Here is a 23,507-nt window from a genome sequence, read left to right on the forward strand (position 1 = left end):
TTTGTGAACGTTTTTCAGAAGCTGAACATCCAACACGGCTTCCGCTTGAGTGCAGGAAGCTCCTGCAGCCAATCGGAAGCCGCGCCTTGGTTTTTGAATGGTTTTGGGAGTCCAATAGACACCCAGAACGGATTAAGTTCGAGAACCAAGGCACCACTGTATAAGTGACTTGAAATGCAAGCTTTTCCACAAAGTTATAGGACTGCAGTGGGTGAAGGTGAATAGTACACAGAAACCAGGAATGACTTTTCCATTAATGACTCTTTCATGAATATAACGTGAAAAAACTATTTTCCGCATTTCTGCAGGAATGTTGCATTTCTTATGAAAATGATGCACTGGGTAAGCAAGGAACATTTGTATTGACCGACTGTTCTTAAAATAGAAATATACTCTTTGACTATATTTTGCTTCCCTCACACTTAGGAGTGTTCAGCAGCTTTCAGCTGGCCTCTGTTATATCTCAAAGCTTCAGGCTAAGCCAGGCATAGATTAACCAGCACTGACTGTACCTATTTCACAGGTCATTAATTCTGCCCTTTTCTGTTGTACTGCACTGTAGATAATGTTAAGCTTTGTGATCAGAGTAGCCACGTATGCAGTAAGGAAAAAGCAGGGAAATACACACTTTTCCTTGAAAAGAGAGTTTTACGGTATAAAACTGTTTGCAAAAGTGAAATGGGTGGAAATGAATTGTGCTAGTGCAATGCTACTTAGTTTTGTCATGTTCTTGATTAAAGCTGGAAAAGGTTTGACTTCCAAAATGAGTCAGCATTCATAAATCTTTGCAAACGCGCACTGAACTCACTGTGGTAATATAGAACAAGACCTCTTTTGGTCTGTATTCAGGAAGTACTTCACATTTTAATGATTAAACTCCAGCTTTACAATTCTGCATAATCTATTTGGATTTGTAATTATGGCAGTAGCTTTCTTATCTTTGTACAGTTCAGTTCCTAGAAATAGTTCCTGAACTGAGGTAGAATGCCATGTTATCCTTCCCTGTTGTATCAGAAAGGTTAGCACCGTATGAGTATAAACTGATTTAATTTTTGTGACTCTAGAATGGACTTAGTAATTGAAGACATTGCACAGCGCTTACTTTTACACCCGAGTACTATTAAAGTCTTGCTTCCAAAATTTCTTTGTCTTCAATCCTGTTTACCCACTTGACTCAATTCCTCAAACTATCATATTGTCCAAGCATAGCAACCTTGGCTCTCCAGATGTTTTGGAACTACAACTCCCATGATCCCTAGCTAACAGGGCCAGTGGTCAGAGATCATGGGAGCTGTAGTTCCAAAACATCTGGAGAGCCAAGGTTGCCTATGCCTGATATTGTCGTTTCCAGTAATCTTTTTTTAAGCCTCCACCTGGTACCAGTCCCAGTGTAACCTCATTTTACACCTGTGAGCATTTCATGCTAAAAAAACCTGTTCAATTATTCTTTGTCAACTTCCCTAAGCAAGTGGTTTAAATAAAGCCTCTCCATTAGGTTAATAGGCTAATTTGTCTAGTCTTAGGTGCAAACTTTGTGTCCCTCTATTGATACTATATGTGTACTCGGGATATTCTGATGCTGAAGTGATCATTCATAGTGGTGAATAGAATGAATCCTTGAATTGTATTCATCATGGTCATTTGCCATGATTTGTGAATGCTCCATAGATGTGCATCAGATGTACATCCAAATGCATTGTCATGGGTAAAAAGAAAAATGTGTCCAACATTACAACAGTTTGGGCCTAATTCATGAGTTAATGTTGCTTTCTTAGTACTGTATCTCATTAATACTAATATTTTGCAGGAATGCTACGGATGGCTTTTCACTGTCCTGTTCAGCATTGTTTGCCTGAGATCCATACTCCTTCACTCAGAATATGGACTTAAGCAAATTGTGATACATCAAATACAAGATGAGCACAACATGCTCCCGAATTCTTCTCTGGCTCAGAACTTAATCTGAGGCAGTGAAGAATTGAACTCTTCCCACCCAATGGCTCCACCATCCCCTCCATCCCCTGGCCCTGCTGCAGTAACAGGTCCAAGGACCCTTGGAAATGTATTTTTCTCAGTGTCCCTGGCATCCATTCCTTTTGGTTAATTCTGATCATGTTTTATTTTAATATTGCAATGTGCTTTCCGTGTTCAGCTCAGATATATTATTGGTTCATTTGCTAAAATAGATTATAATTAGGCATTGATTATATTATTTTACACATTTTTCTGCAGCATTTCTAGCTGTGCAACCCTATATTCTGCATGGGCCTCACGCTTGAGGCTACAGATTTCAAATATCAGAAGACAGAACTTGGAACCACCAGAGTATCAGCTGTTAATGACCGTATAATTTCATTACTATTGACATGGGAAGCATAATTCAATCAGGATGATTTGAAGTTACCACTACTGGGAAGGGGAGGGCAGGGTAACAGTTTAATCCTCCCTACAATACATTTGCATTGACCTATTTAAATACAGAAGAGAAACTGTCCCTTTCCATTGCAACAAAATGGATTTGTTCAGTAACTAATGCAACTGCGCAAAAGGAGATTTTCTTAACAATTCTAGGAGGAAGCATAGCTGCAGGATAGAAAACATGATTAATTATCTCAACTTAATTCTTGGAGATGACCCCATTTTGTCCAGTGTCTAAGGTGTTGCTACCTAAGTCAGTGAACACTTTGATGTGGATACCAAAGAGTATGAAGTATGGTGGAGAAGAAAGGTGCCTCTACTTAACAAACAGTGCTGCCATTAATGTTTTTTTTATTAACATGAAAAGTGGACATTCAAGGGCTGCAATCTCCCCATCCATTAGTGGTTTTGTACATCCTTTTTTTAGTAACCCTGGTACGCTACTGCAACAGTATTCTCTCTCTCTCTCTCTCTCTCTCTCTCTTTCTTTCTCTCTGTGCTCCCAGTAATAAGAGATCACTTTGTTCACACCCTGTGGCCAAAATTTGTCAGAGAGTCCTGTGAGAACTTGCTGTGTTCTTTTATTGAACATAAGAATGCAAGATGGGCAGAGCGCAGGTTGATATGGTGATACAAAAATCAGAGATGGGTAATTACTAGGGATGCTTGAGGATTTCATTCAATCTGAATTTTTTAAGCAAAGCAAACCATCACATGCTTCCTGGGCTGTTCAGAATGCAGTTATCCTTCAGTGTTCACAAAACCTGCATCTATGGAACCTGCATAACATCTAGCCAACCCCATAAGTTACTGCATGTGTGCCATTTTATTTATGCTATATAACCCTCTTCAAATGCAAAGATATCATACGATGACCATTGATCATATCAGAAGAATGTCTGCATCAGCCACTAGCCATAGCAATAAAATAAAATGTACTGAAGATAGAGGTAAAAACTTAACTATACAAAATACATTTTGGAGGTTTACATCCATTGATCCATCTGATGCAAATTACTGACAGTGACTCTCGATAAGTTCTCAAGAATGGGACCTTTCACACCCCAACAACCTATAAGTTGGAGATGTCCCTTCAGTTGCATTTTATTTTTTCTTATGCTAGTCCTTCCTACTGAATTCTAAGGTACTGTAATGAAATGGCAGGGAGTGAAAGTCTGGCTGGAAGTAAAAACCTTCCAGGAACAGTAACAATGCCCTTCAGTTCTACTGAATGCAGCTGCCAGCATAGGAGCTGTACAATGGCCAAACAATGCCTCAGGCAGTGCCTATTAAATGACTGTCTTATGCTTCAAAGCATCTCTGATTAGGTTTCAAAAGCCCAAATATTAATTAGCATTGCACAGTTGCTGAATGGGCGCATTCTAAACCCCAGGTATGTCCAGCCCCTATGAGGGCTCTTTTTGCATTAGATGCCTCTGCTGAGCTAAGTGGGTTGTTGTGTTAGGGATGAGAGGCAGTGTAGTGCAGCAGCTGCATAGATCCAGGTCAGTGCTTGCAAGAGGTTAATTAAGATCCTTCCATATGGGCAAATTACAGATGTAAATCAGGCACAAGACAGGCCCGATGGGTTGCTCTGTGCCATGGAAGGCCTCTAAGTGGCTCTGAGGAGGAGAACCTCTGGGAGATAAATCCAGGTTGTTGTTGTTTTCCCTTTCATGCAAAACAATAAATTCTGAAATCCCCCCTGCCGTGACTCCTGCTTGCAAGAATAGTGGCCAAAATGATGGCTCTGTCATCTCCGGAGCCAACTGGCTCAAAGTTGTCGCTTGCTTGCATTTGTAAAGTGACAGAGCATGTGCTGTTTGGCATCGCCTTCCAACTGTGCCAGCGTAGGTATTCCCTGAGTTGCAGAGCATCTTGGATGAATACTGGGATATAAAAGGAGAGAAGCTTTGAGCATGTGGCTGCAAAGTTGCCATGGACGGGAGGGGACAATGGGGTTTCTTTCATATGGGTTATTGCCTCACTAGTCTACTACACATACCCTGAATTTTTCTCACAAAATGTTGGAGGGTATGTCATTTTCATTCCTAATTACCATTATTAAATATAAATATGCCTTTTGCCTTTTACTGCACACAAACTATTCCTGCTATTTTTCTTCCTCCCCACCCCCGGCCCACCTACAAATGTGTCCTCTTTTTTGCTCTTCAGAATATGACAACCCTATACTATACATACTTGAAAATGAAATGTTTTCTGAAGATCTTATTAAAATATAAAATCTATTATGTTGACAATCCTGCTCATTCATTTGTGATACACAGAACAGAAGGTCAAATTTGAGCTCTTAGCAAGGAGGTGTCACTTCACATTAGTTGAACAAGGCAGAAAGCTATAGGAGCACATGTTAATAAAGATTTTTTAAAATCCTCAAACTCATATACAAATATGGAAGCAGCTGCCTGAACCAATGAATAACTTTGGGTTGTTGTTGTGGGTGTTGAGCAAGGTCAGCATTATTATCTGTAAAATGCCTGCATTTTCCTCCACAAATAATGGACATGTCTAGAAACAGATTGGCAGTAGATTCAGGATGGGCAAAAGGAAAGAGGACAATAACTTAGTAAACAAATACTGTAATCGATTTCTGATTCATTACCAAATAATGCGATGATGGCTACTAAACAATGGCTTTAAACAAAAATCAGACAAGTTCATGTAGTTTAAATCCAGTGCTTTTTTTCTAAAAAATGTTTAGGGGTACTCTCATTTTGACTCAAGAAAATCACCATTCTATAGTTCAGATCAGGGGAAATAAATACAATAAATGGACAAAGGTACAAAGATTTACAAAATGTGTGAATCTGCGTACCCCCCAGGAAAAAAAGCACGGGTTAAATCTATCAATGATGACCATTAGCCATGATAGCTAAAAATGGAGCCCCACTGATTAGATTCAGTATCTCATCTTACAAAAAGCTGTGGGTGAACAATTAGGCATGTCTAGCACCAACATGTCCTGCTATTTCACACACAAGATGTTTCAAGAGTATCCCTAAAAATATGAGTTCACACCCACATGTATTTTCAAACGCACATATACAGCAGCTGTTCTCTCTGGGGATCTGTGACTAGCTGCAGAGTGCAGCCACAGTGGCAAACCCAGATTTAGGCTGTGCACATATTATCAGATTAAAAGGCAGCAAGGTGGTTATCCCCACTATGTTTAAAATTGCATGTGCGCATCATTGTACACATCTGTGTGCTTGGATGTTTTTCCAGGTTGTCCACAGTCAGTCCACAACAGTAGGCGAAGAGGGGTAATGGATATCTTTTTATGGCTTACATTTTCAAATTGGATTGAAGCTGGTTGGGAGAGAAGGCCCCCCAAACACAGTTTTTCTCATGAAACTATAGGATAGCTGTGGGTTGTGGTTCATGCCGTATGTACACAGCTTCACACATGGGCATAGCCAGGATTTTTTTTGCGGGGGGGTTGCAGGACACCCACTTGTTCTCTTCCAGATTGCAGCTACTTGCAATGCAATTGATCAGTTCGCGGAAGCCACGCCTATCGCTCACTCAGGTTGCCAGTTGCGTTGCTAAAATGTGCCACAACATCATCCAAGTGACCTCAGCAAGCATTTCAGTTTCAAATATTCTGATTCTTTCTACTTTTAGTTAAGTATTTTTATTTATTTACTTCATTTAGGGGGAGAAGCTACGCCCATGACTTCACAAAGCAGCAGTCAGCTCACACTGGATGCAGAGTTAATTGGAGTCTGTGTGCTGGTGCTTGAACAATAGAAACTGGAGTCTGCTCAGTTCTGTAATAGCATGTTCTCCCTCTAGGTAGGCAAGCATTGGTTTTCCCCTGCTCCAAATGCCTGCCTGTATCCTGTGTCCCTTCCAGCTCAAAAATAGAAGGGCATGTGGTTGCTTAAAGGTATCTCCTTTCCTGGGACTAGTATCAGCCTCCACCTCAAATTGCCTTTCCCACCACTTCTGTGTTGTTCTGCCAATATAATCTCTCCAATCAGTGTTCCAAAGTGACTCAAACCGTGGGACCTTGGCATTCCTGACCTTGAGAGTGTCGATGGGACTTAGTCCATGCTTATTAAATACATTCATATCAAAATAAACAGAAGCATCCACTTGCATCTACACAAGGTCTAGCAGTCTTTCCTTCCAATATTTTGCACTATCCAAAAATATGTCTGCTTCCAGTCAAGATCAGTTCACATCCTTGGATAACCCCCACTCCCCACCCCTGCTTTAGAGATTAGAGCAGGATAATAGCAAACTAATCTTAGAACAGAGTGCTAATAAATATGCATCTGCCTGCCAGTCTCCATATTTTGTCATGGAACAATGACATGTGTATACCAACTTCAATACAGTGATAATGCTTTTTATCCAAAGCATGCACCATCCAAGGATTTCACAGTGCTTTGTAGAATTTATTTAGATAAGTTTTACAATACCCTTGTGAAGTAGGTAAGGTATATATGTGGGTCATTTAATCCAACTGAGTTGCAGCCAATTTTGTGATAAAATATGGTTTCTCTTTAATGGAATGTAGCACACAATGCGTAGCAGAAAATAAGGAATACTAAAATAAAGACAGGATTTTTATTTATTTTTTCCTGCATTTTAAAAAGTTTTTGAAAACCTTTACATTGCTTGTGATGGGGAATACAGTAACTTTTTTGGGTGGGGGGGGGGCTACACAACAGAGAGATACCTTCATTCATAGTATCAAAACCCATTTTATAATTTACCATCAGGGTTACAAATGACTCTTACCCTCTTTTTACACTTGGTTTCACAAGTTTCAGTTATGTCTAAGCTTATTGGGCCTGTAAAAAATCCTCTAAGGAATAAATCATTCAAATAAGGCCTGATTTGCATTTGAAAAAAGGCCTGTGCTGAAAAATGTAACCTAGAGTCCAGTACCGTATATATTTTCAATAATAACTCATACTAAAATCCCTAGAGAAAGGGCATTGTATTTATTGAAGGTAACTGAACACGTAGCTACACTTACTAATGAACTTGTTATTATTTATTGAATTTATATACCACCCTATACCCAGAGGTCTCAGGGCGGTTCACTACAAGTCCCATCATTCCCAGCCAACTTAGCCAATGGGATAATGGGAATTGTTGTCAAACAACGTATGTGGGCCCAAGGCTGAAGGATGCTGTTCTAAGGGCATGCAACATTTACTCTGGGGTTGTCATTGAAAATGGGGTCCTGAGGAAGTGCTCACACATGCACACACCAAGGGTCCATAAATTTAAGCTGACCTTGGACATATGCATGACTGATCAAAAAATTGTGGTTGCCGGGACCATGCTCCTCCTGCAAAAACCCATGAAGTTTACATTTGAAAAGTTTAATGTTTTTTTAATTATTATTTCAAAAGCAAAGGTCACAGCTCTCAGTTTCATCACATTCTGGAGAAAAACCATGCTAATATGAATTGAATAATGGGGTCTTGCAAAAGAGATTCCTGTTTGTGACTGTAGGAAGGGGGCTCCCTAGCAGATACATATGCCCATCTACAAGAGAAACCTTCAGCTAAACCTAACTGGACTGACTAGAGTCATCATTTTGATCAAAGTAGGAATTAATGTCCCCATCCATAGTCACTACACATTATGCATGACAAGTTCCTTGTATCTCTAGCTCAGGACTATGGTCTGACAAGGGGAGACAGAACTATTCATTTTGGACATAAGCTGGATAGGCTAGTTATACATTCTGGGGGTTGTTTTTTCTCCTATGTTTTTATATAATAAGAGATTAATATTTCCTTTAGTTATTTGGAAAACAGGCAAAAGTCTTTAGCATGGAAATCTCATATCGCAGCTTGATCACATTCCAGAGAGAATCTTGCTGGCAGGCGGATTTTCAGAATCCGTTACAGGGTTTTTTCTCTCCCTAAATCCATGCAATTATTCACCATGAAATCCTGTCACTGAATGCTGAGCATTTTATTCTTTTAGTCTTACATGAATGTAAGCATTCCACTGTGAGTGATTGAAGCCTCAATTGTTTCCAGGTTACAGTACATGTTTTCATAAGGCTTTGTGTTTCACCGCAGTGTTCCCTAGAGTTGGAAACCCAAAGTGAATTCCTTCTGACTTGTAATCCTACTTCTCTGAAGAGGCAATCCTAGTAAGATTGCTATTAAATTGTGTGCATTGCCTTCAGTTTGTGTTATGTCGGAGACCTTGCTTATTGGTTTGACCAAAATTACTCTCTTTTTAATTGCATTGTGTTATCTTTGGAGACCAGGTCTTCACTTGTAATCTATAGGTTTGCTATAAACATACTTAACTGGACTTTTGCTGAGGAGTTTTCTGTTTATGAGTCTCCCTGCTGGGTTAGTAATTACAAAAGGTCTGGAGCAGCCAGATCCTGCTGTTGTAGTGATCATTAAGATCCAGGAATCTTCTATTATTGATACTTGTGTTCATAAATGCTTCCTCAGGCTGTAGAGTCCATCTTGGCTCCCTAGACACTTCCATGTAGATGAGCACTGCATTCTTCAACCAGTTAGTAAGCATTCCCAAGCCCTTGATGGTGTGGTGCTGCCCAGCACAGTAACCAGGGTTGAAGTGAACCAGGCTACACTGCTGTACATTCAATGTTGTAGGGGTTACAGATCTTCCTGTTTGTCGGCCCATTGATTTCTATGGATATTTCTAATCATGGAGAGGCGGAAATGCAGCATGGGAACTCTGGTGTTTTATTTGATGATGTCACCACAGACTTTTCAGTTTCTTTAGCTTCAGACTGCTGCTTTCTCTGTGGTTAAAGCTGTCAACCAGCCTTCTCCAACCTGGTTCCCTTCAAATGTTTTGGAAAGCAGAAGAATTCCACCCCTATGTTCTGGGGAACCCCAGCAGAGACTTGAAACTGTGGAACCTGATGTCCTTCATGATGTCATCCTTGTCAATACCAGAACTGAGACTTTTGTTGGCATCTGTTGTGTCTTGAGACACAATGGAGTGCACCTTCAAGGGTGAACTCACACTGGAGAATCACAGTGCCTGCTGTGGCTGCAGAGACTGTAACTCATACCTGCTGTCTCCCATGTTGTTTTTGCTGCGCTAGCAGCACGTAAGTGACCTCTCCAGGGCACAATCATGGACAGTGTGTATGGAGGTTCTCGGCTGCCCAGGAGAAAAGACCTCCCTCTCTGCATGGCTAAAGTGATCCAAAGGAAGGCGGAGCAATACATTTGGCAGCAGTGTAGCTGCAGGAGTTGCCAGAAAAAGGCATACCAGATGCCATCCAACTGTCTTAGGGACTGCACTCCAGATTTGTGTAGGGTTTACTTATTAGCCTTTTCTGCTCCCAAAGATGTCCTGCAAGACAGCAGGTACAGATTTTTCCTCAGGGTTTACCCCCAGAAGACTTTCTCATGAAGAGTATGGCTGCAAGGCAATGGAAGTTTAGAATCAGTTTTCCTTCTCCTAGATGGACTACCTTCCCAGGTTGATGAGCCACATCTACCCCTCACTTCCCTCTTACAGCACATGCAGAGACTGGCTTCTTGACTATGGATGAGACCCATTATTAGTCTCATCCACACAATCCACCGAAGCCTGTCTTCACATGCAGGGGAAGTCCCTAACTCACTGAGGGTTTCAGACCCATCGGTTCCCCTCACCTGGTTTAGCTGGCCAGTCAAAGCCATTTCCTGGGGTGTGGCCACTGTTACATGCTGACAGTTCTAGGAGCCACAGGTGAGAGCTAAGTGCAGGACGGGGACCAAAGGTGGACAAACTACCCCAGAAGGAGCATGACATGTTTCACACCAGAGGTACTACCCTTCCCCTGCTGGAATTTTGGATGGCTACTGCAAATGATAGCTTCTTTAATTTAAAGGATTTTTTGCAAAAGTGGCCAGAAAGAAAAGTGGAAGTTCCAGGAGATATCTATGCTTATGGAGATGAATTAATGGTCCATTATGTACTAGTTTATTTTTTAATTATAGTACCAGAAGAAACTAATACTAGATATACTGGGTTTGGAAGTAGATGAAAGAAGGGCCCAAGAAGCTGTTTATTAGCCAGGTATGTGTGCTCAAATTGAAGACTTGATACAGCCATGTACAAAATGTCAAACCTTCAGAAATAAAAACCACAAAGGGCCTGTTTTTCCTTGAGGGGTTTCAAAAAGACCTTGCCACAAGCTAGACTAGAGTCTCAAGGCAGAACAATGAAATGATTGCAGTACAAATTGGCAGAGAGGGTTTCAGACACTGAGATGCCTGTGACTACATCAAGAGGCAGAATGATAAGAAGACCTGTAAGATGTGAAGAGTAATATTTTCCACCTCGACAGTTATATGTAATGATAGTAGGGACCAAACTGTTCCCATGATTGCGTGTAAGATGGAAAGCAATTCTAGGGCAACAACAGGGAATTGAAACCTCCGGCATCCATCACCCTTCCTTCTTTGTGAAAGAGTTGCACAGTATTTCTGTTGGACTTTTGTCAGAAAATATGTTCTGAGTTGTTTGATTAGTTCTGTTTGATTTGTAATAATTTTTTAATTTATACTTTCAATAAAAAATATTTAATTTTTAAAAAAGTATAGTTTACTTCCTCCAAAATTTCATTTTCTTGGAGCATCCTTTTATAAAGTTTGCAGCTCCAAACATCCAAGTGTGCTTTCTGAAAATAGTAGGTAGTTTGACCTATCAGGGCAGCAGATGTCTGTGTGCCTAGGGGCCTTCTTTATTTGGTATGTTCTTGGACTGCCTCTTGCATTGGCTTTTGCTGAGAGCAGATTGATTTGTAGAATCAATCTGGGGAACCGGGTTCACGTCTCCGCTCCTCCACATGCAGCTGCTGGGTGACCTTGGGCTAGTCACACTTCTTTGAAGTCTCTCAGCCTCACTCACCTCACAGAGTGTTTGTTGTGGGGGAGGAAGGGAAAGGAGATTGTTAGTCGCTTTGAGACTCCTTCGGGTAGTGATAAAGCGGGATATCAAATCCAATCTCCTCCTCCTCCTCTTCTTCTCCTTCTCCTCCTCCTCCTCCTCTTCTTCTTCTTCTTCTTCTTCTTCTTCTTCTTCTTCTTCTTCTTCTTCTTCTTCTTCTTCTTCTTCTGTCCCATATGGTTTAAGTCACACCAGCAGCTTCTATGCTTCATGTTCTCAAGTCAAAAGTCAGATTTTGAAAGTAATTATGTATAAGGGTTGGTAATTTATAGTGCATCGAGCACCAGCATTGTCGGGCATGTGCCAAAGCCCCAGTGTCCTGGGAGCACCCACCACGGTGCATCTGCCGTCTCCCACACTTGCCCTTTTTCTTTGGTTGGTGGTGAGATTGCAGCTTGCTGTCATCCTGAGGGAGGGAAGCAGCTTTGCAGCCACTGCAATTAGACCATCTTTGGGAGACTGGGCTTCCTCTCAGCCTATCCTGTTTTTGAGAGTTCTCCCAGTTGTGCTACTGTATTAATGGAATGCCATCCACAGAAAAGCTTACCAGCACCAACCTTAATATATTTTTAGTAGTAGGCAAATGCTTTTTAATGTTTTTAGCTAGGCATTCATAAAGTCATAGAATTTTAGAGTTGGGGGGGGGGGGGACCCCAAGCAGTTTAGTCCAACCCCCTGCAATGTCATATAGCTGGTTTCTGTGGAGTTCTTATGAATTTTGTTGTTGCTTTTATTGATTTTGTATTAGGATTTCATAGTATTTGTTCTACCATTTTAAGCAGATGCTGTCTTAGGAGCTTTGTGCAAAATAACTAAACTTGGAGCTGGCTCCAACAGTGCCAATATTATAGGTCTCTAAACCTGACCCCAGAGTTCATGGACGAATGGGGGCATATTTATGCATTGCATTTACATGGGGATCCAGTACCATTCCAAGGCAAGCTAGAAAATGGAGTGGGGCTCAAGTGCAAAAATGAAGAGTTTGCTAACAAAAGCAGCAGGTAACAGAGAAATGACTTCATGGTTGACACAGAAGCTTTACTTATCCAGTCCAGGCACAATATTTTGAATTTGCATATCCAGTGCACTTTACTTGCCAATGTTGTATTTCACATTGCAGCATTCAATCTTCCTCTCCCCAAAGGGTGTGATGTAATTTGGATGTGCATGCTAATAAATAAAATATTTTGCTGAAAGAACTGTAGCCATGAGATTGGACTTTTCAGTGATTCAGTAAGTTTGGTAATGTGGCAAATTCTCTCTGGTGTTGTATCTACAAGCAAACCCGTGGGCAAGAGAACTGCAAGATACTGTAGCTTGAATAGCTCTTAATGGAGAGAGATTCCTTATTCAGGAAGTAACTTAAGTACCTAGTGCATTCCTGAATGAGCATGGATTTAAACACACTATATGTTGCTTTCCTTGATCAGCATCCCTTTTCTAGCCACTTGTTGATGGTAGATTTTGAACTGAGAATTTGCTGAGTAAGTAGTTCATCAGTTGGTCAGCTGAGTGTTTTGGATAATACGACCACACTTGAATATTGTAATGAAAGGGATTGCATAAATGACTAGATAGGAAAATGCTAAGAATGACACTCCATTTTTTCCAGATACATAGGTATCCAGTCAGTTAACACAGGACTGTCAGTGGTGAAGTTTTGTAAAATGTAAAACGTATGATTTGATTCACAACTCAATTTTCCAATGTACAACCTGATATTAGCAGGATTACTTGAAAGGAAATCTCATTGGCTTCAGTGGTACTTACTATCACATAAGTGTGCTCCAGCCTTAGTCTTTTTAAACTGTATGTTTCTATTCACTTTGTTCTATTCACTTTGTTTCTATAAATTTCTGTGTGTCATCTATTTTTTTCTGACAAGTTTGTTACTATTTCTACCCTCTTCAGTGATTTGGTTTTTGTTCTGATTTAATCTTAGCTATATTGTTTTATTTATTAAGTAGCTGGTGTTATTGCTGATGATAGCCGATGTTTCCATGGAACCCCTGTGGTTTGTGCATGTACTGTTAAGATGCTATCACTCACTTCTTCAAAGTTGCAAACAAGGGAACTGTTGAATCCAGCTGTGAACTTGCTCTACAGCCTAATATGGGTATAAAATGTATCTGGCCTCAACACTTCATAGTACTAGTCTGCCAAAATTTTACTTTGGACTGTTCCATGAATTCACTCAAAGCAGTAAATGCAAAAAATATATCAGAGCCACAACAAGCTGCCCTGTTAACTGGACCTTTCACTGGTCAACATTTTAAAAAACTTTTAAAACTACACATGATTCTAAATGTGTATTTGAATCTAACCTGCAAGCTTTTGAAATTACAGATTTTTAAATGCTGATGATTAGTGGGAGCAGCAGAGGTGTACTTAGGCGTTGGCCAGGTTGGCCTCTGTCAAGGACACAGGCCCAGGGGGGTGCAGAAATCACCCCCTCCATGGAACAGCTTGGAGCCCATCCATCCGTGTACTTCCCAGGCTGCTCCTCCACCATTCTAGGTGGCTGAGTGAGGCACGCAAGCTCCTCTGCGTGCCTTGGCAGAGGAATCTGGTTGCTGGCACGGGCCATTGCAGCAGCCCTACAGGGTCCCCTCCCCAGTTGGCTGGTGGTGCTATTAGAAGTGTGAGCAGAGTGCCCAGTGGCGCTTGGAGGGAAGAAATATGGAGAGAGTGGGTGAAAGTTGCAGGAGGAGGGAAAAGAAGGAGGAAATAGCAACTTCAGAATGAGCAGAGTGCCCAGTGGCGCTTGGAGGGAAGAAATATGGAGAGAGTGGGTGAAAGTTGCAGGAGGAGGGAAAAGAAGGAGGAAATAGCAACTTCAGAATGAGCAGAGTGCCCAGTGGCGCTTGGAGGGAAGAAATATGGAGAGAGTGGGTGAAAGTTGCAGGAGGAGGGAAAAGAAGGAGGAAATAGCAACTTCAGAATGAGGTACTGCCATCAGGGTCATGGGGAGGGGCAGGGGTAGGATAGGGTTAAATTTCCCTTCTGTGCCTGCTACAGTCCCAATAACTATCAACTCCCCCCAACCTGATGCTATTTGCCTCCGAAAAAAGTCTGCATGCTTAATACAGAGAAGCATTTAATGTCACATGTAGATTGGCATTGCAGGGCGTTGGACTAGATGACCCTTCTGGTCCCTTCCAACTCCAGAAGAATGTGATATAATGATGGTGATAATATATATGGAAGAGACATATTAAAGAGCTGAGACTCCAGCCATGGGGAATGGGCAGAAAACTTCCCATAAGCACAAAATGTAAAGCTTTGGGAGGGCTATGTCTTCCAATATAAATGAATGACCAGCTTAAATTTTTTTAGGGATAGCATTCCATGGCTGGCAGGGATGTAGGGAGGCACCACTGAAAGACCCTCTTTCTCATAGCCACCCTCTGAACTTTAGATGGAGGTGTCACTTGCAAAAGGGCCCTCCGGTGGAATAAATGTCTGCATCATCACATCCTTACTGCCGGGATGGCATGGTCAATTAAAGTGCTTTTTTTCACTTTTCGAAAGTCTAAGTAAATGAAATAGGAGCTGTTCCCTAGCTCAGGAATTCAACCTGTTATAATAGTAAAATAAAGTGGATGTATTAGTATCTGCATTCTTAGGGTTGCTCTTTCTTAATTGCATCTTAAAATTAAATGCATTAGGATGCTGCTTATTGCCTTGTTTAAGGGTCATGAGTAGGTCCAAGCCCTTATTAATCTATTGGTTGAAAAATTTAAGCTAGGGGATTTCTGTAAATGTAGAACTGAGCAATTTAGCAGCTTGGATTTGGTAAGCTATAGAGAGATGGTGTTGTGAGAAGATCTGCCCTGATCTCTATTGGCAGAAGGTTCAGCAAAACCATTAAACTCAGAAAGGCAAGAATGATAGAGCTGTGTGGGGTAGAATACCGGTAACTTCCAGACAGACTGAGCTTTGAACTGTGATACACAATAGAAGCTAATTAGCTGACAAAGTGCTGAGTTGCATTGCAAAGTGATTTGCTTAGATTCCTCAGGCTGAGTTCTTGGACAGTTTACCATAATTGTCAATAGCATTGCTGGAAAATCTCATTGAAGGTGAAACTGACCAGAAGGAAGGTGAACTTGGAGGATCTGGTTTCAGACATGGAGTTTAGCTAGCCATACAAGCATTTCTTGATGAGAGCAGGAGAACTTGCAGGTCTGCCTTAAATGTGGGTCAGCGTGGTAACCTTGTTTCAGCAGAGTCTAAATATGTTTCACTGACAAGCATTAGACACACCTTTTTGTTGCAAGTTCTGTTGCCTATGACCTGACCTTGCTGCTCTTTTGAGAGATTTTGCTATTTAAGTATGGGTAACAGTAGGATTGGTATTCAGCAACTAAATTGCATAGTTAAGCTCAGAACAAGAGGATACAAATTATACCCAAGTACTTATAGACTTGCTGTGAATTCTTTTGTTGTGTGTGGAGGAAATATTTGTTTTTCACTCTTGTTTCTGAGTTTGTTGTACAAGTTGAAATAAGGGAAAGAACGACAGGATGTTTTTTAGTCTACCAGAGGGCAACAATCCAGTACTGTAGATATAATTCCTTATGTTGGAAACGGAAACAGTACAGCAGGTTTCAATCCAGTTGAATCTCATGTTATGCAACCCAATGAGAAATTGCTTTCCTAAAACATTTCAGTTAAAGAGGTATAAGTGGAAGAACTTCTCTATAGCCAACTCCAGGCATAGGCAAACTCAGCCCTTGAGATGTTTTGGGACTACAACTCCCATCATCCCTAGCTAACAGGACCAGTGGTCAGGGATGATGGGAATTGTAGCTCCAAACCATCTGGAGGGCCAAGTTTGCTTATGCCTGGCCAACTTCATAGAAAGATGAGTGAGTTACAGCTCTTCTCCATCCTTGACCTCCCTATTACTGCACCTATAATTGCTGCCCAGTATTGGAGCACTTTGCATTTGTTTATAGAGGCATGTCACTAATAAGAGTGGCTTTCTCACAGGGTTGGCTCACCAATGCCACCACTGGCCCAGGAGACATATCAGGCTTACCAAGTAAGCCTCCCCCCCCCCGCCTCTCAATTTTTACTACAGCGGCAAACAGAAAACAAGTAAAAATAGAAAAGTATGGGATGTGTGGAGATCTCTGCCCAGCTCACACTCTAATGGAAGTTTAAGTTGTTGTCTCCCTGATAAACAGATGAGTTGGGAGGCAGGCCTCAGCTTTTCTGCACACAGCAGTTGAGGAGAGTGGGTTGTGTGTCCTGTGTGTGTGATAGGGAAGAAGTGAGGAGCCTAATTCTGTCCTTTTTCAGTTTGCGCTGATGTACAACATCACGTTTTCTGTGGATATTTTTGAAAGAATGCACAAGAAGCCTGCATTTAAAATGTCTGTATTCTTTATGCACTCTTTGCATATTCCTCCCCGACAATATGTTTTTATACTTCTGCAAACCTCAGGGTTCCACTGAGTCTGCCAATACTTCTGTCTTGTGTGTGGGTACTGTTGTTTTGACTCCACAAGTGTGGGACCTCTCCCCTAAAGATATGGGATAAAATATGTCATGTTTTGTAGCTTGAACCATGCTTTGTGCCCTTCTTTAAATTGATGTTTCTGTGCAGGGTGAGTAATTCTTATCTTTAGACTTCACTGGATACTTAGTATTGTCAAAGCAGCTAAATCATTGCCTGTGAACAACCATGTTTGCTATGGTGATTGTTTGGCAGTATGCCACCAAATGCTGCCCACAGTCGCTGAAAAGCTGACCTTATAACAGCATCAACGGTCTTTTCTCTTGCTTTAGCTGACATATTCGAAGCTCTGGAAACTGTTTTCAAAACAACATACATAATGAAGCATTGTGCTTGTAAGAGCAATTGTGATTCTATCAGGTTATTTTAGGGTGCAGCATCTAGGAAAGGACAGAGCAGAGAAACAGTTGCAGAAGACAGTCACCCTTCTTCAAATTTGTGTAGGGTTTTTCTCAGCAGCATTCAGGTGTCACAATGCACGGTGGTTTATTGTGACCATGGCTAATTGTACCAGTGAAGAGCCTTTGCAAGCCTTGGGTTTGTTTGTTTCCCTCCTACCTCTTGTATGAATGAAAGGAGCAGATTGAACATTTTCACTTTTTTATTTACTGCAGTTCAGTGATATGTCTGAACCCTAAACAGTGGTTCCTCTTAACCAGAGGTCCTCAAACTCTTTCAGCAGGGTGTTGGTCCACTGTCCTTCCTGTTTCTTGCAAGAGGCAGGGACTGGCGGTGGCAGAGGGACGATGAGTGGTGCATGAAAGGGCTCCAGAGAGGGGCTGGCACCAACAAAGCCGGGGGGGAGGCACCACCACCGTGTGTGAGAGAGGGAAAGAATGTGCATGCTGGCGATCCACATGGCAATTCCCGGACCGTCCACGGGATGGGTTTAGAAGGCAATTGGGCCTGATCTGGCCCGCGAACCTTAGTTTGCCGACCCATGCTCTTAACTGTGGTTTGTTGAAACAAACCAGCTCTATACTCTATGGATTGAAGCTGACACTTTTTTAAAAAATAAATAAACCAAGCTAACTCATGAATAAAATTGACCACACTTCATTGTATTCAGATAATTAATGAAAACAGAGGCAAAAGTTTCCAAATTTTTCCTCATGGCTGCACAGTAGCAGGGAGTATGTGAGCCTGAGGCCTGCACATGCTTGTTCCCGTCATGATGAACCATGGTTATTGTGACATCTGAAGGCTATTAATAAGAATCACATAAAAGCTTGCTGAGGTCAACATTGAAAATCAAGGTGGTAGCTCTCAGTCTTGTTTTCCTAACTGTTACATGTATTGAGTCACAATATTGTACATAAAAGGTCATGTGCAATGAAGTGTCAGTGCACATATCTATGCAAACAATGTGAAGAAGAGGCAAGGCCCAAGAGCAAGGAACTGTCTCGATGTATCATTTGTAGAATCAACACTTCTGCCTCTTTGCATAATCAAATATGAGCTGGGAGGGGGGAAGTGGATGTAGAAATCATTTTGTAAAACAAATGGACACACACACACCCCAAGTCCATTATAATGTCTATGATAGTCTGCCGTTTCCAGTCTTCCAAATGCTATAATATAATCAATCAGAACTACTCCAATATGACCAGCTTAACTTATTTGTAGGATTGTTAGATGCTCCTTATATAGTTTAAGGAGCTGTCCTTCATTTCAGCTCATTACAGCTCTATCTTTCTCAAAGGATATCATTCATTTCACAATTTCCTCAGTTCACTATCATTCCATGGAGCCAATCGGCAATTAAGAGTGCTCCTTAATTTGAGAGAATCATTTTGGTGATGGTGGTTATTGAAGACAATTTACATAGCACTTGAATTTCCAAAGCACATTACGTACAATCTCCCGCATCCCATTTACATTTCTATTGTTTCTTTTCCTTAGAACACAGTACAGGAATAATACATTTAAAGCAAGGAAGGTATCCAGAACAAAACATGTGTTTATACTTCTCTGCAGTTTTATGACGACTTGACTCCTACCCTCAAGCCTGGGTGTCTGGAACTCTCTCACTTAGCAGTCCTTATCTTCCTAACCCTCATAACACCACAAGATAAACCACTCTCATTCCCACCATACGGTAGAAGTAGAAGATTGTGACTAGGAAATAATGAGTTGCCGCTTCATTTGCGGGAAGTGGTTATTGAAAAGCTGTTTTGTTATATATTCCAATAAAGATTTGAGAGTGTCAACTTAAAAAAAAAAAAAACCTACAGCTTGAAAGCCTCTTAGACTAAAAGTTTGGTCTAATCTCTAAAAGAAAAAAAGCTAACCAGCACTGAGAGAACTGTAACAGAAAATTTTATCTCTTACATTCAGGGCTGCAAATCATAGAATTGTAGAGTTGCAAGGGACTTTGAGGGTACAAGAATAAAAATGTGAGCATAATGTCCATGATTGACTGTTTATGTTACTGAGATTTTACCTCCTATTTGAGTTCATTGTGAATATGCAATGTTCTTAAGTGGGTTTTTAAAAATAAACAAGTGGGTTAGATCTTGAGTTACTTGAGTGGAGTTCTGCTCATGGAATGGAACAGTCTTGCATCCATTGGACACTGCTGGGTCCCTTCCCCTCCTCTCTGTATCCCCCCCCCCTTTGCCTCCTCAGTCTGCTCCAGAGGGTTGAGGGACCCTCTGGAACAGTGTGAAGAGGGAAATGGCAGAAATTGCCTCTCCCCTTGTGACGATCCTCCCTTCTCTGTTACTAACAGTGTGCTGAACGAATTCAGTTATTGTTCAAACAACCCACTATTCCTTCTTTCTCCCCAATAAACTCCCTGTTTTTATATGGGTTTGCTAGTACATAGAGTACAGTTCCAGCTTTCCAAATAACATGGCTCTGTATCCTTAAAAACTCCAGGCAAATATTACAGGAACAATCTTGTGCCCTCAGTAAGGTTTCCCTCTCAACTCAGGTTCACCTCAGCAGCTGTTGCCTCAGCACTTTAGCCACTGCAAGGCACTCTTTCCCTCCACTTGCCGCCTCTGTGCGTGACTTTGAGATGCAAACTATCCACCTGCTCCTCAGGCTTAGTTTTATCTCCCCTCTTCAGTCACCACCCGTTTGAGTTTAGGTACGTTGCTGGAATAAGGAGGAACATCCAATTTGACACAACATAGATGAAAGCTTTATTTAACTGGAGAACATGTATATTTCTTTATGGTTTCATTTGTTTAAACTCTTAGTTCATCATCTTCTTTTCATATAACACAGACTTGTTAATACAGCTCCTGCATCCCTCTCTAACACTCTACTCTCCCCAACTGCCAACTCCCAACTGCCATCTAGCTCCGCCTCCCAAGGAACACCTGCCTATAATGTGAGTGATAGATTAACCCATGATGAACCAGAATCATCAGCAGGCACCATTCCACTACACCCCTCCACTGCAAGTTCCATTCATGGAAGCCTTGCTGGATCCACTCCCCTTCTACAAAAGTAGGGGCTCCTTCTCTCCACAAGATGCAACTGAATAATCTGGTATACTTAATATACCAGACTGCATAACATGGACACTGCTAAGGAAGGATTTGAACTCAGGTCTAAGACCAGCTCTGGTCTAAACTGCTACTTGGACTTACCTTGTATACTACCAAAGTGTTGTGCTGCAAGCTTTTGTATTTCCTTTCCTTACCTGATTCTAAGCTACACTTGCCTAACTTCAGGTACAATGGGGCAGTGCATCAGTCTATTATGAAATAAGGACATATGTTCCTATTCCAGCTGTGCCTCCAGATCCAGTTGCTCAACTCTCACTCATGACTGTGGGGTGAATAACAGCTCTGGATACTGCAGGCTATGCTATCAATTTGCCAATCCTGGATTTGGCCACTTTAGAGCAGTCCAGACAAGGAAATTACAGATCCCTCTGTGCTTGTTAGGCGGTTAAAATAATATCCAAGGAACTGTCTCTTCCATTTTGGAATTTATGGTGAGGAGAGCGGCTCTGCTGTAATACGGATGGCTTTTATACACAAGGACAGTAAATAATCGTATTATAGGCCATGAATAATTTATGGTTCGTGTCTGTGTGCAGTTTATGCAAGAATTCATACAAAATATTTTCAGCCCTCATTAGACAAAGAGAAGGGGAATCATTCTCAGCACCACACTTGTCTGTCAACCTCTAATACAGAGTGGTAACTGAGGCTCAATATGTTGTATGGATAACTCTTTGCTCTGCTTTTACGAGTCTGTGTGCTTATCAGTATTACTGGATGTATCATAAGTGGCAGGTTTCCCATTGTTAAAGATTATGGCCAGTGCAAAATTAATAATACACATTTTTTATGATTGTAGAATTAGAAAACCACAACTGGCAATGTAAACCAGCCCTCTGGTAAAGGGCAGGACCAACCAACCACTGGGCTGTATAAATCAACCCACACAACTGAGCCACAGCATGCCACAGATTGCAATAGGGAGAAACTTTACAGCAAATTATTCCAGTACCACATACTCAAGAGGAAGTCAAGAACAAGCAATAGCCATTGGATCAGTACTCACCGAACTTAGGAGAAATTCCTTCCGAATCAGAAATATGAAGAGTGTTATTGAGCTCTGGATATTTACATTGGTGCACATAAAAATTAAACATACTTATATCAAATATGTACTTACCACTGTAATGATACCAAAGGTGCATATGCCATATTTGTATGAACTTCTTTCCTGGTTCAGACAAGGAGAAACATTGTATTGAAGCTGAGTGGGGAGGAAGAGGGTAATGGGCCTTGTTTGGGAACCTGCAAGCCTTCACAAGAGACCTAATTGACCATCCTCTCCCCCCACACACTCCAGGAAATACACAAGGAGGACAAGATAGATTCTTGCAGATTCAGAGGATTAGCTAGGCCTTTGTGACATCATCAGTCCTCTGAATTCAAGCCTCTTTTCATGCCTAGCAACCACAGAGCATCAGTAATAGTCATGGTGATTGGTGTAATGGCTGCTTTGTGTTTTATCCAGGGTTGAACTGAATGTACTGTACATGTGTTTCATATGATGGTGGTAGGATATTTTCCTAACCCCACCTTGTTCCCTGCCATTGTTTTTGACTTCTACTACTGTCTTGAAGCCACTGGCTAATGAAATGTCAGGTTTTTTTACTGAAAAGAATTTCTGGAAGTTTCCATGAAGAAAGTATCCCTTTTACTTCAACCTCAGTTTTGTCCCCCGCTTGTTTTTTTAAATTGATTAATTAATTATCTGAAGCTTAGAGTGTGGTCCACAACATACAGAATGAGAACAGAAAATACATTACAAACAAACCCATACCCCACCCACAAACACATTTAAAAGGCCACAGAATGTTAATCAGCCAAAGGCCTGGTTATAGAGAAATGTTTTCACATGCCACCTAAATATACCGTGTTTCCCCCTTTTTAAGGCGTAGTCATAAAATAAGCCATAGCAGCATTTCTAAGCATTTGAGAAATATAAACCGTACCCCGAAAATAAGCCATAGTGATAGGCGCTGTGCGGAAGAGATCACTGAGCTCCCCGAGTCAGCAGCAGCAACGCCGGCCGCAGCAGTGTTTGCTGAGTCCTTTCTTGCTTTTGGGACTTGGTTACTGTGCTGGCTTGGGATGGTGTGTGTGCAATTGCTGTTGCTGCTTCGTGTTTTTCAGCTGGATTCTCTGGGTTCTAAGCACTTTCCCCCGTTTGTTTGTGAAGCAGCACTCGGCTGCAGCCCCTGCCTCTCCCGACGGCTGCATGAATGCGAGGCTGGATTTGATCGCTATCTCCTTTTCCATTTCTTTTGTCTTTGAGCACCCGGCCCCGCCCCCTCTCCCCTTCGTGGAATGAAGAACGGAGTTTTAGCAGCATTTCCTCATTATAAAAAAAAGGTCAGGAACTTTTACTTTAACCTCAAAAATGGGATATTTCCTCTCTCTAAAAACAACTCTGACCTGAACACCAATATAACGGGGGTAGATCACCTCCAGTTTATAAATCCGCAAGTAGATCGCAGTCTCCTAGAAGTTGGGCTCTATACTTTGGCTGATTGCAAGCCTTTGCATCTTTAAAAAACAAAAACCATGCGCTTCTCAGTCTTAATTTTCCTTTAATTCATCCCCCTATACCCTCCTCCAACCATTGCCTCCTTCCATTCCTTACCCCCCTCCCTCTCTCCCCACTTCCCTCACTCCTGTGCGATCTCATTTAGTCATATACTTGCTTTTTCTGTTGTGTTGTCTATTTTATATTTAATATTATTACCCTTTATGATGTTATTTTTTCCCTTGCGATAATTATTTATTTTTTATCTTTAACTAACTTTCCTTTCCATATTTTTCCATATATAACTCAACACTTTCCCATTCCTTCTTAACTCTTTGGATAGAGTGCCCCCCCATTATTGTTGTTAATTTTACAATTCCTGGATTTTTTATGGAACCGAACAGCTCGGGTGCTTCAGAATGTGCCTTCTGTTGCTACAGGGCTATGGGGCTTCACTATTTGACCCCCCCCCCCAGGTTGGGATTTTTAAAGTAGTTCTGTGGGTCCCAGGGCACAGAATCACCCCCGATCCTTTCCTTTGTCTAAACAGACCTATTCCCCCCTGACTTTGGAAGGCTGTGCTTCAAGGGTGATACCAGGGGTTTTTTAAGAC

At 41.4% G+C, this 23,507-nt stretch overlaps 1 protein-coding gene across 22 annotated transcripts in view; it reads left to right on the plus strand.

Moving 5' to 3' along the window:
- The window catches only part of DTNA (dystrobrevin alpha), a 204,888-nt gene that overhangs the window by 39,882 nt on the left and 141,499 nt on the right, over positions 1-23,507 (plus strand). The window contains exon 1 of one of the 22 annotated variants that reach the window (XM_088675468.1): positions 6,212-6,234. The exons of the other annotated variants lie outside the window; for them this stretch is intronic. The gene's annotated coding sequence lies outside the window, so the exon portion shown is untranslated. Of the gene's footprint in view, positions 1-6,211; positions 6,235-23,507 lie in introns of those variants that run through there. 22 annotated transcript variants of the gene reach the window in all.

The sequence above is a fragment of the Zootoca vivipara genome, chromosome 8 (assembly GCF_965207765.1).
Source record: "Zootoca vivipara chromosome 8, rZooViv2.hap1.1, whole genome shotgun sequence".
NCBI classification, from domain to species: Eukaryota; Metazoa; Chordata; class Lepidosauria; order Squamata; family Lacertidae; genus Zootoca; species Zootoca vivipara.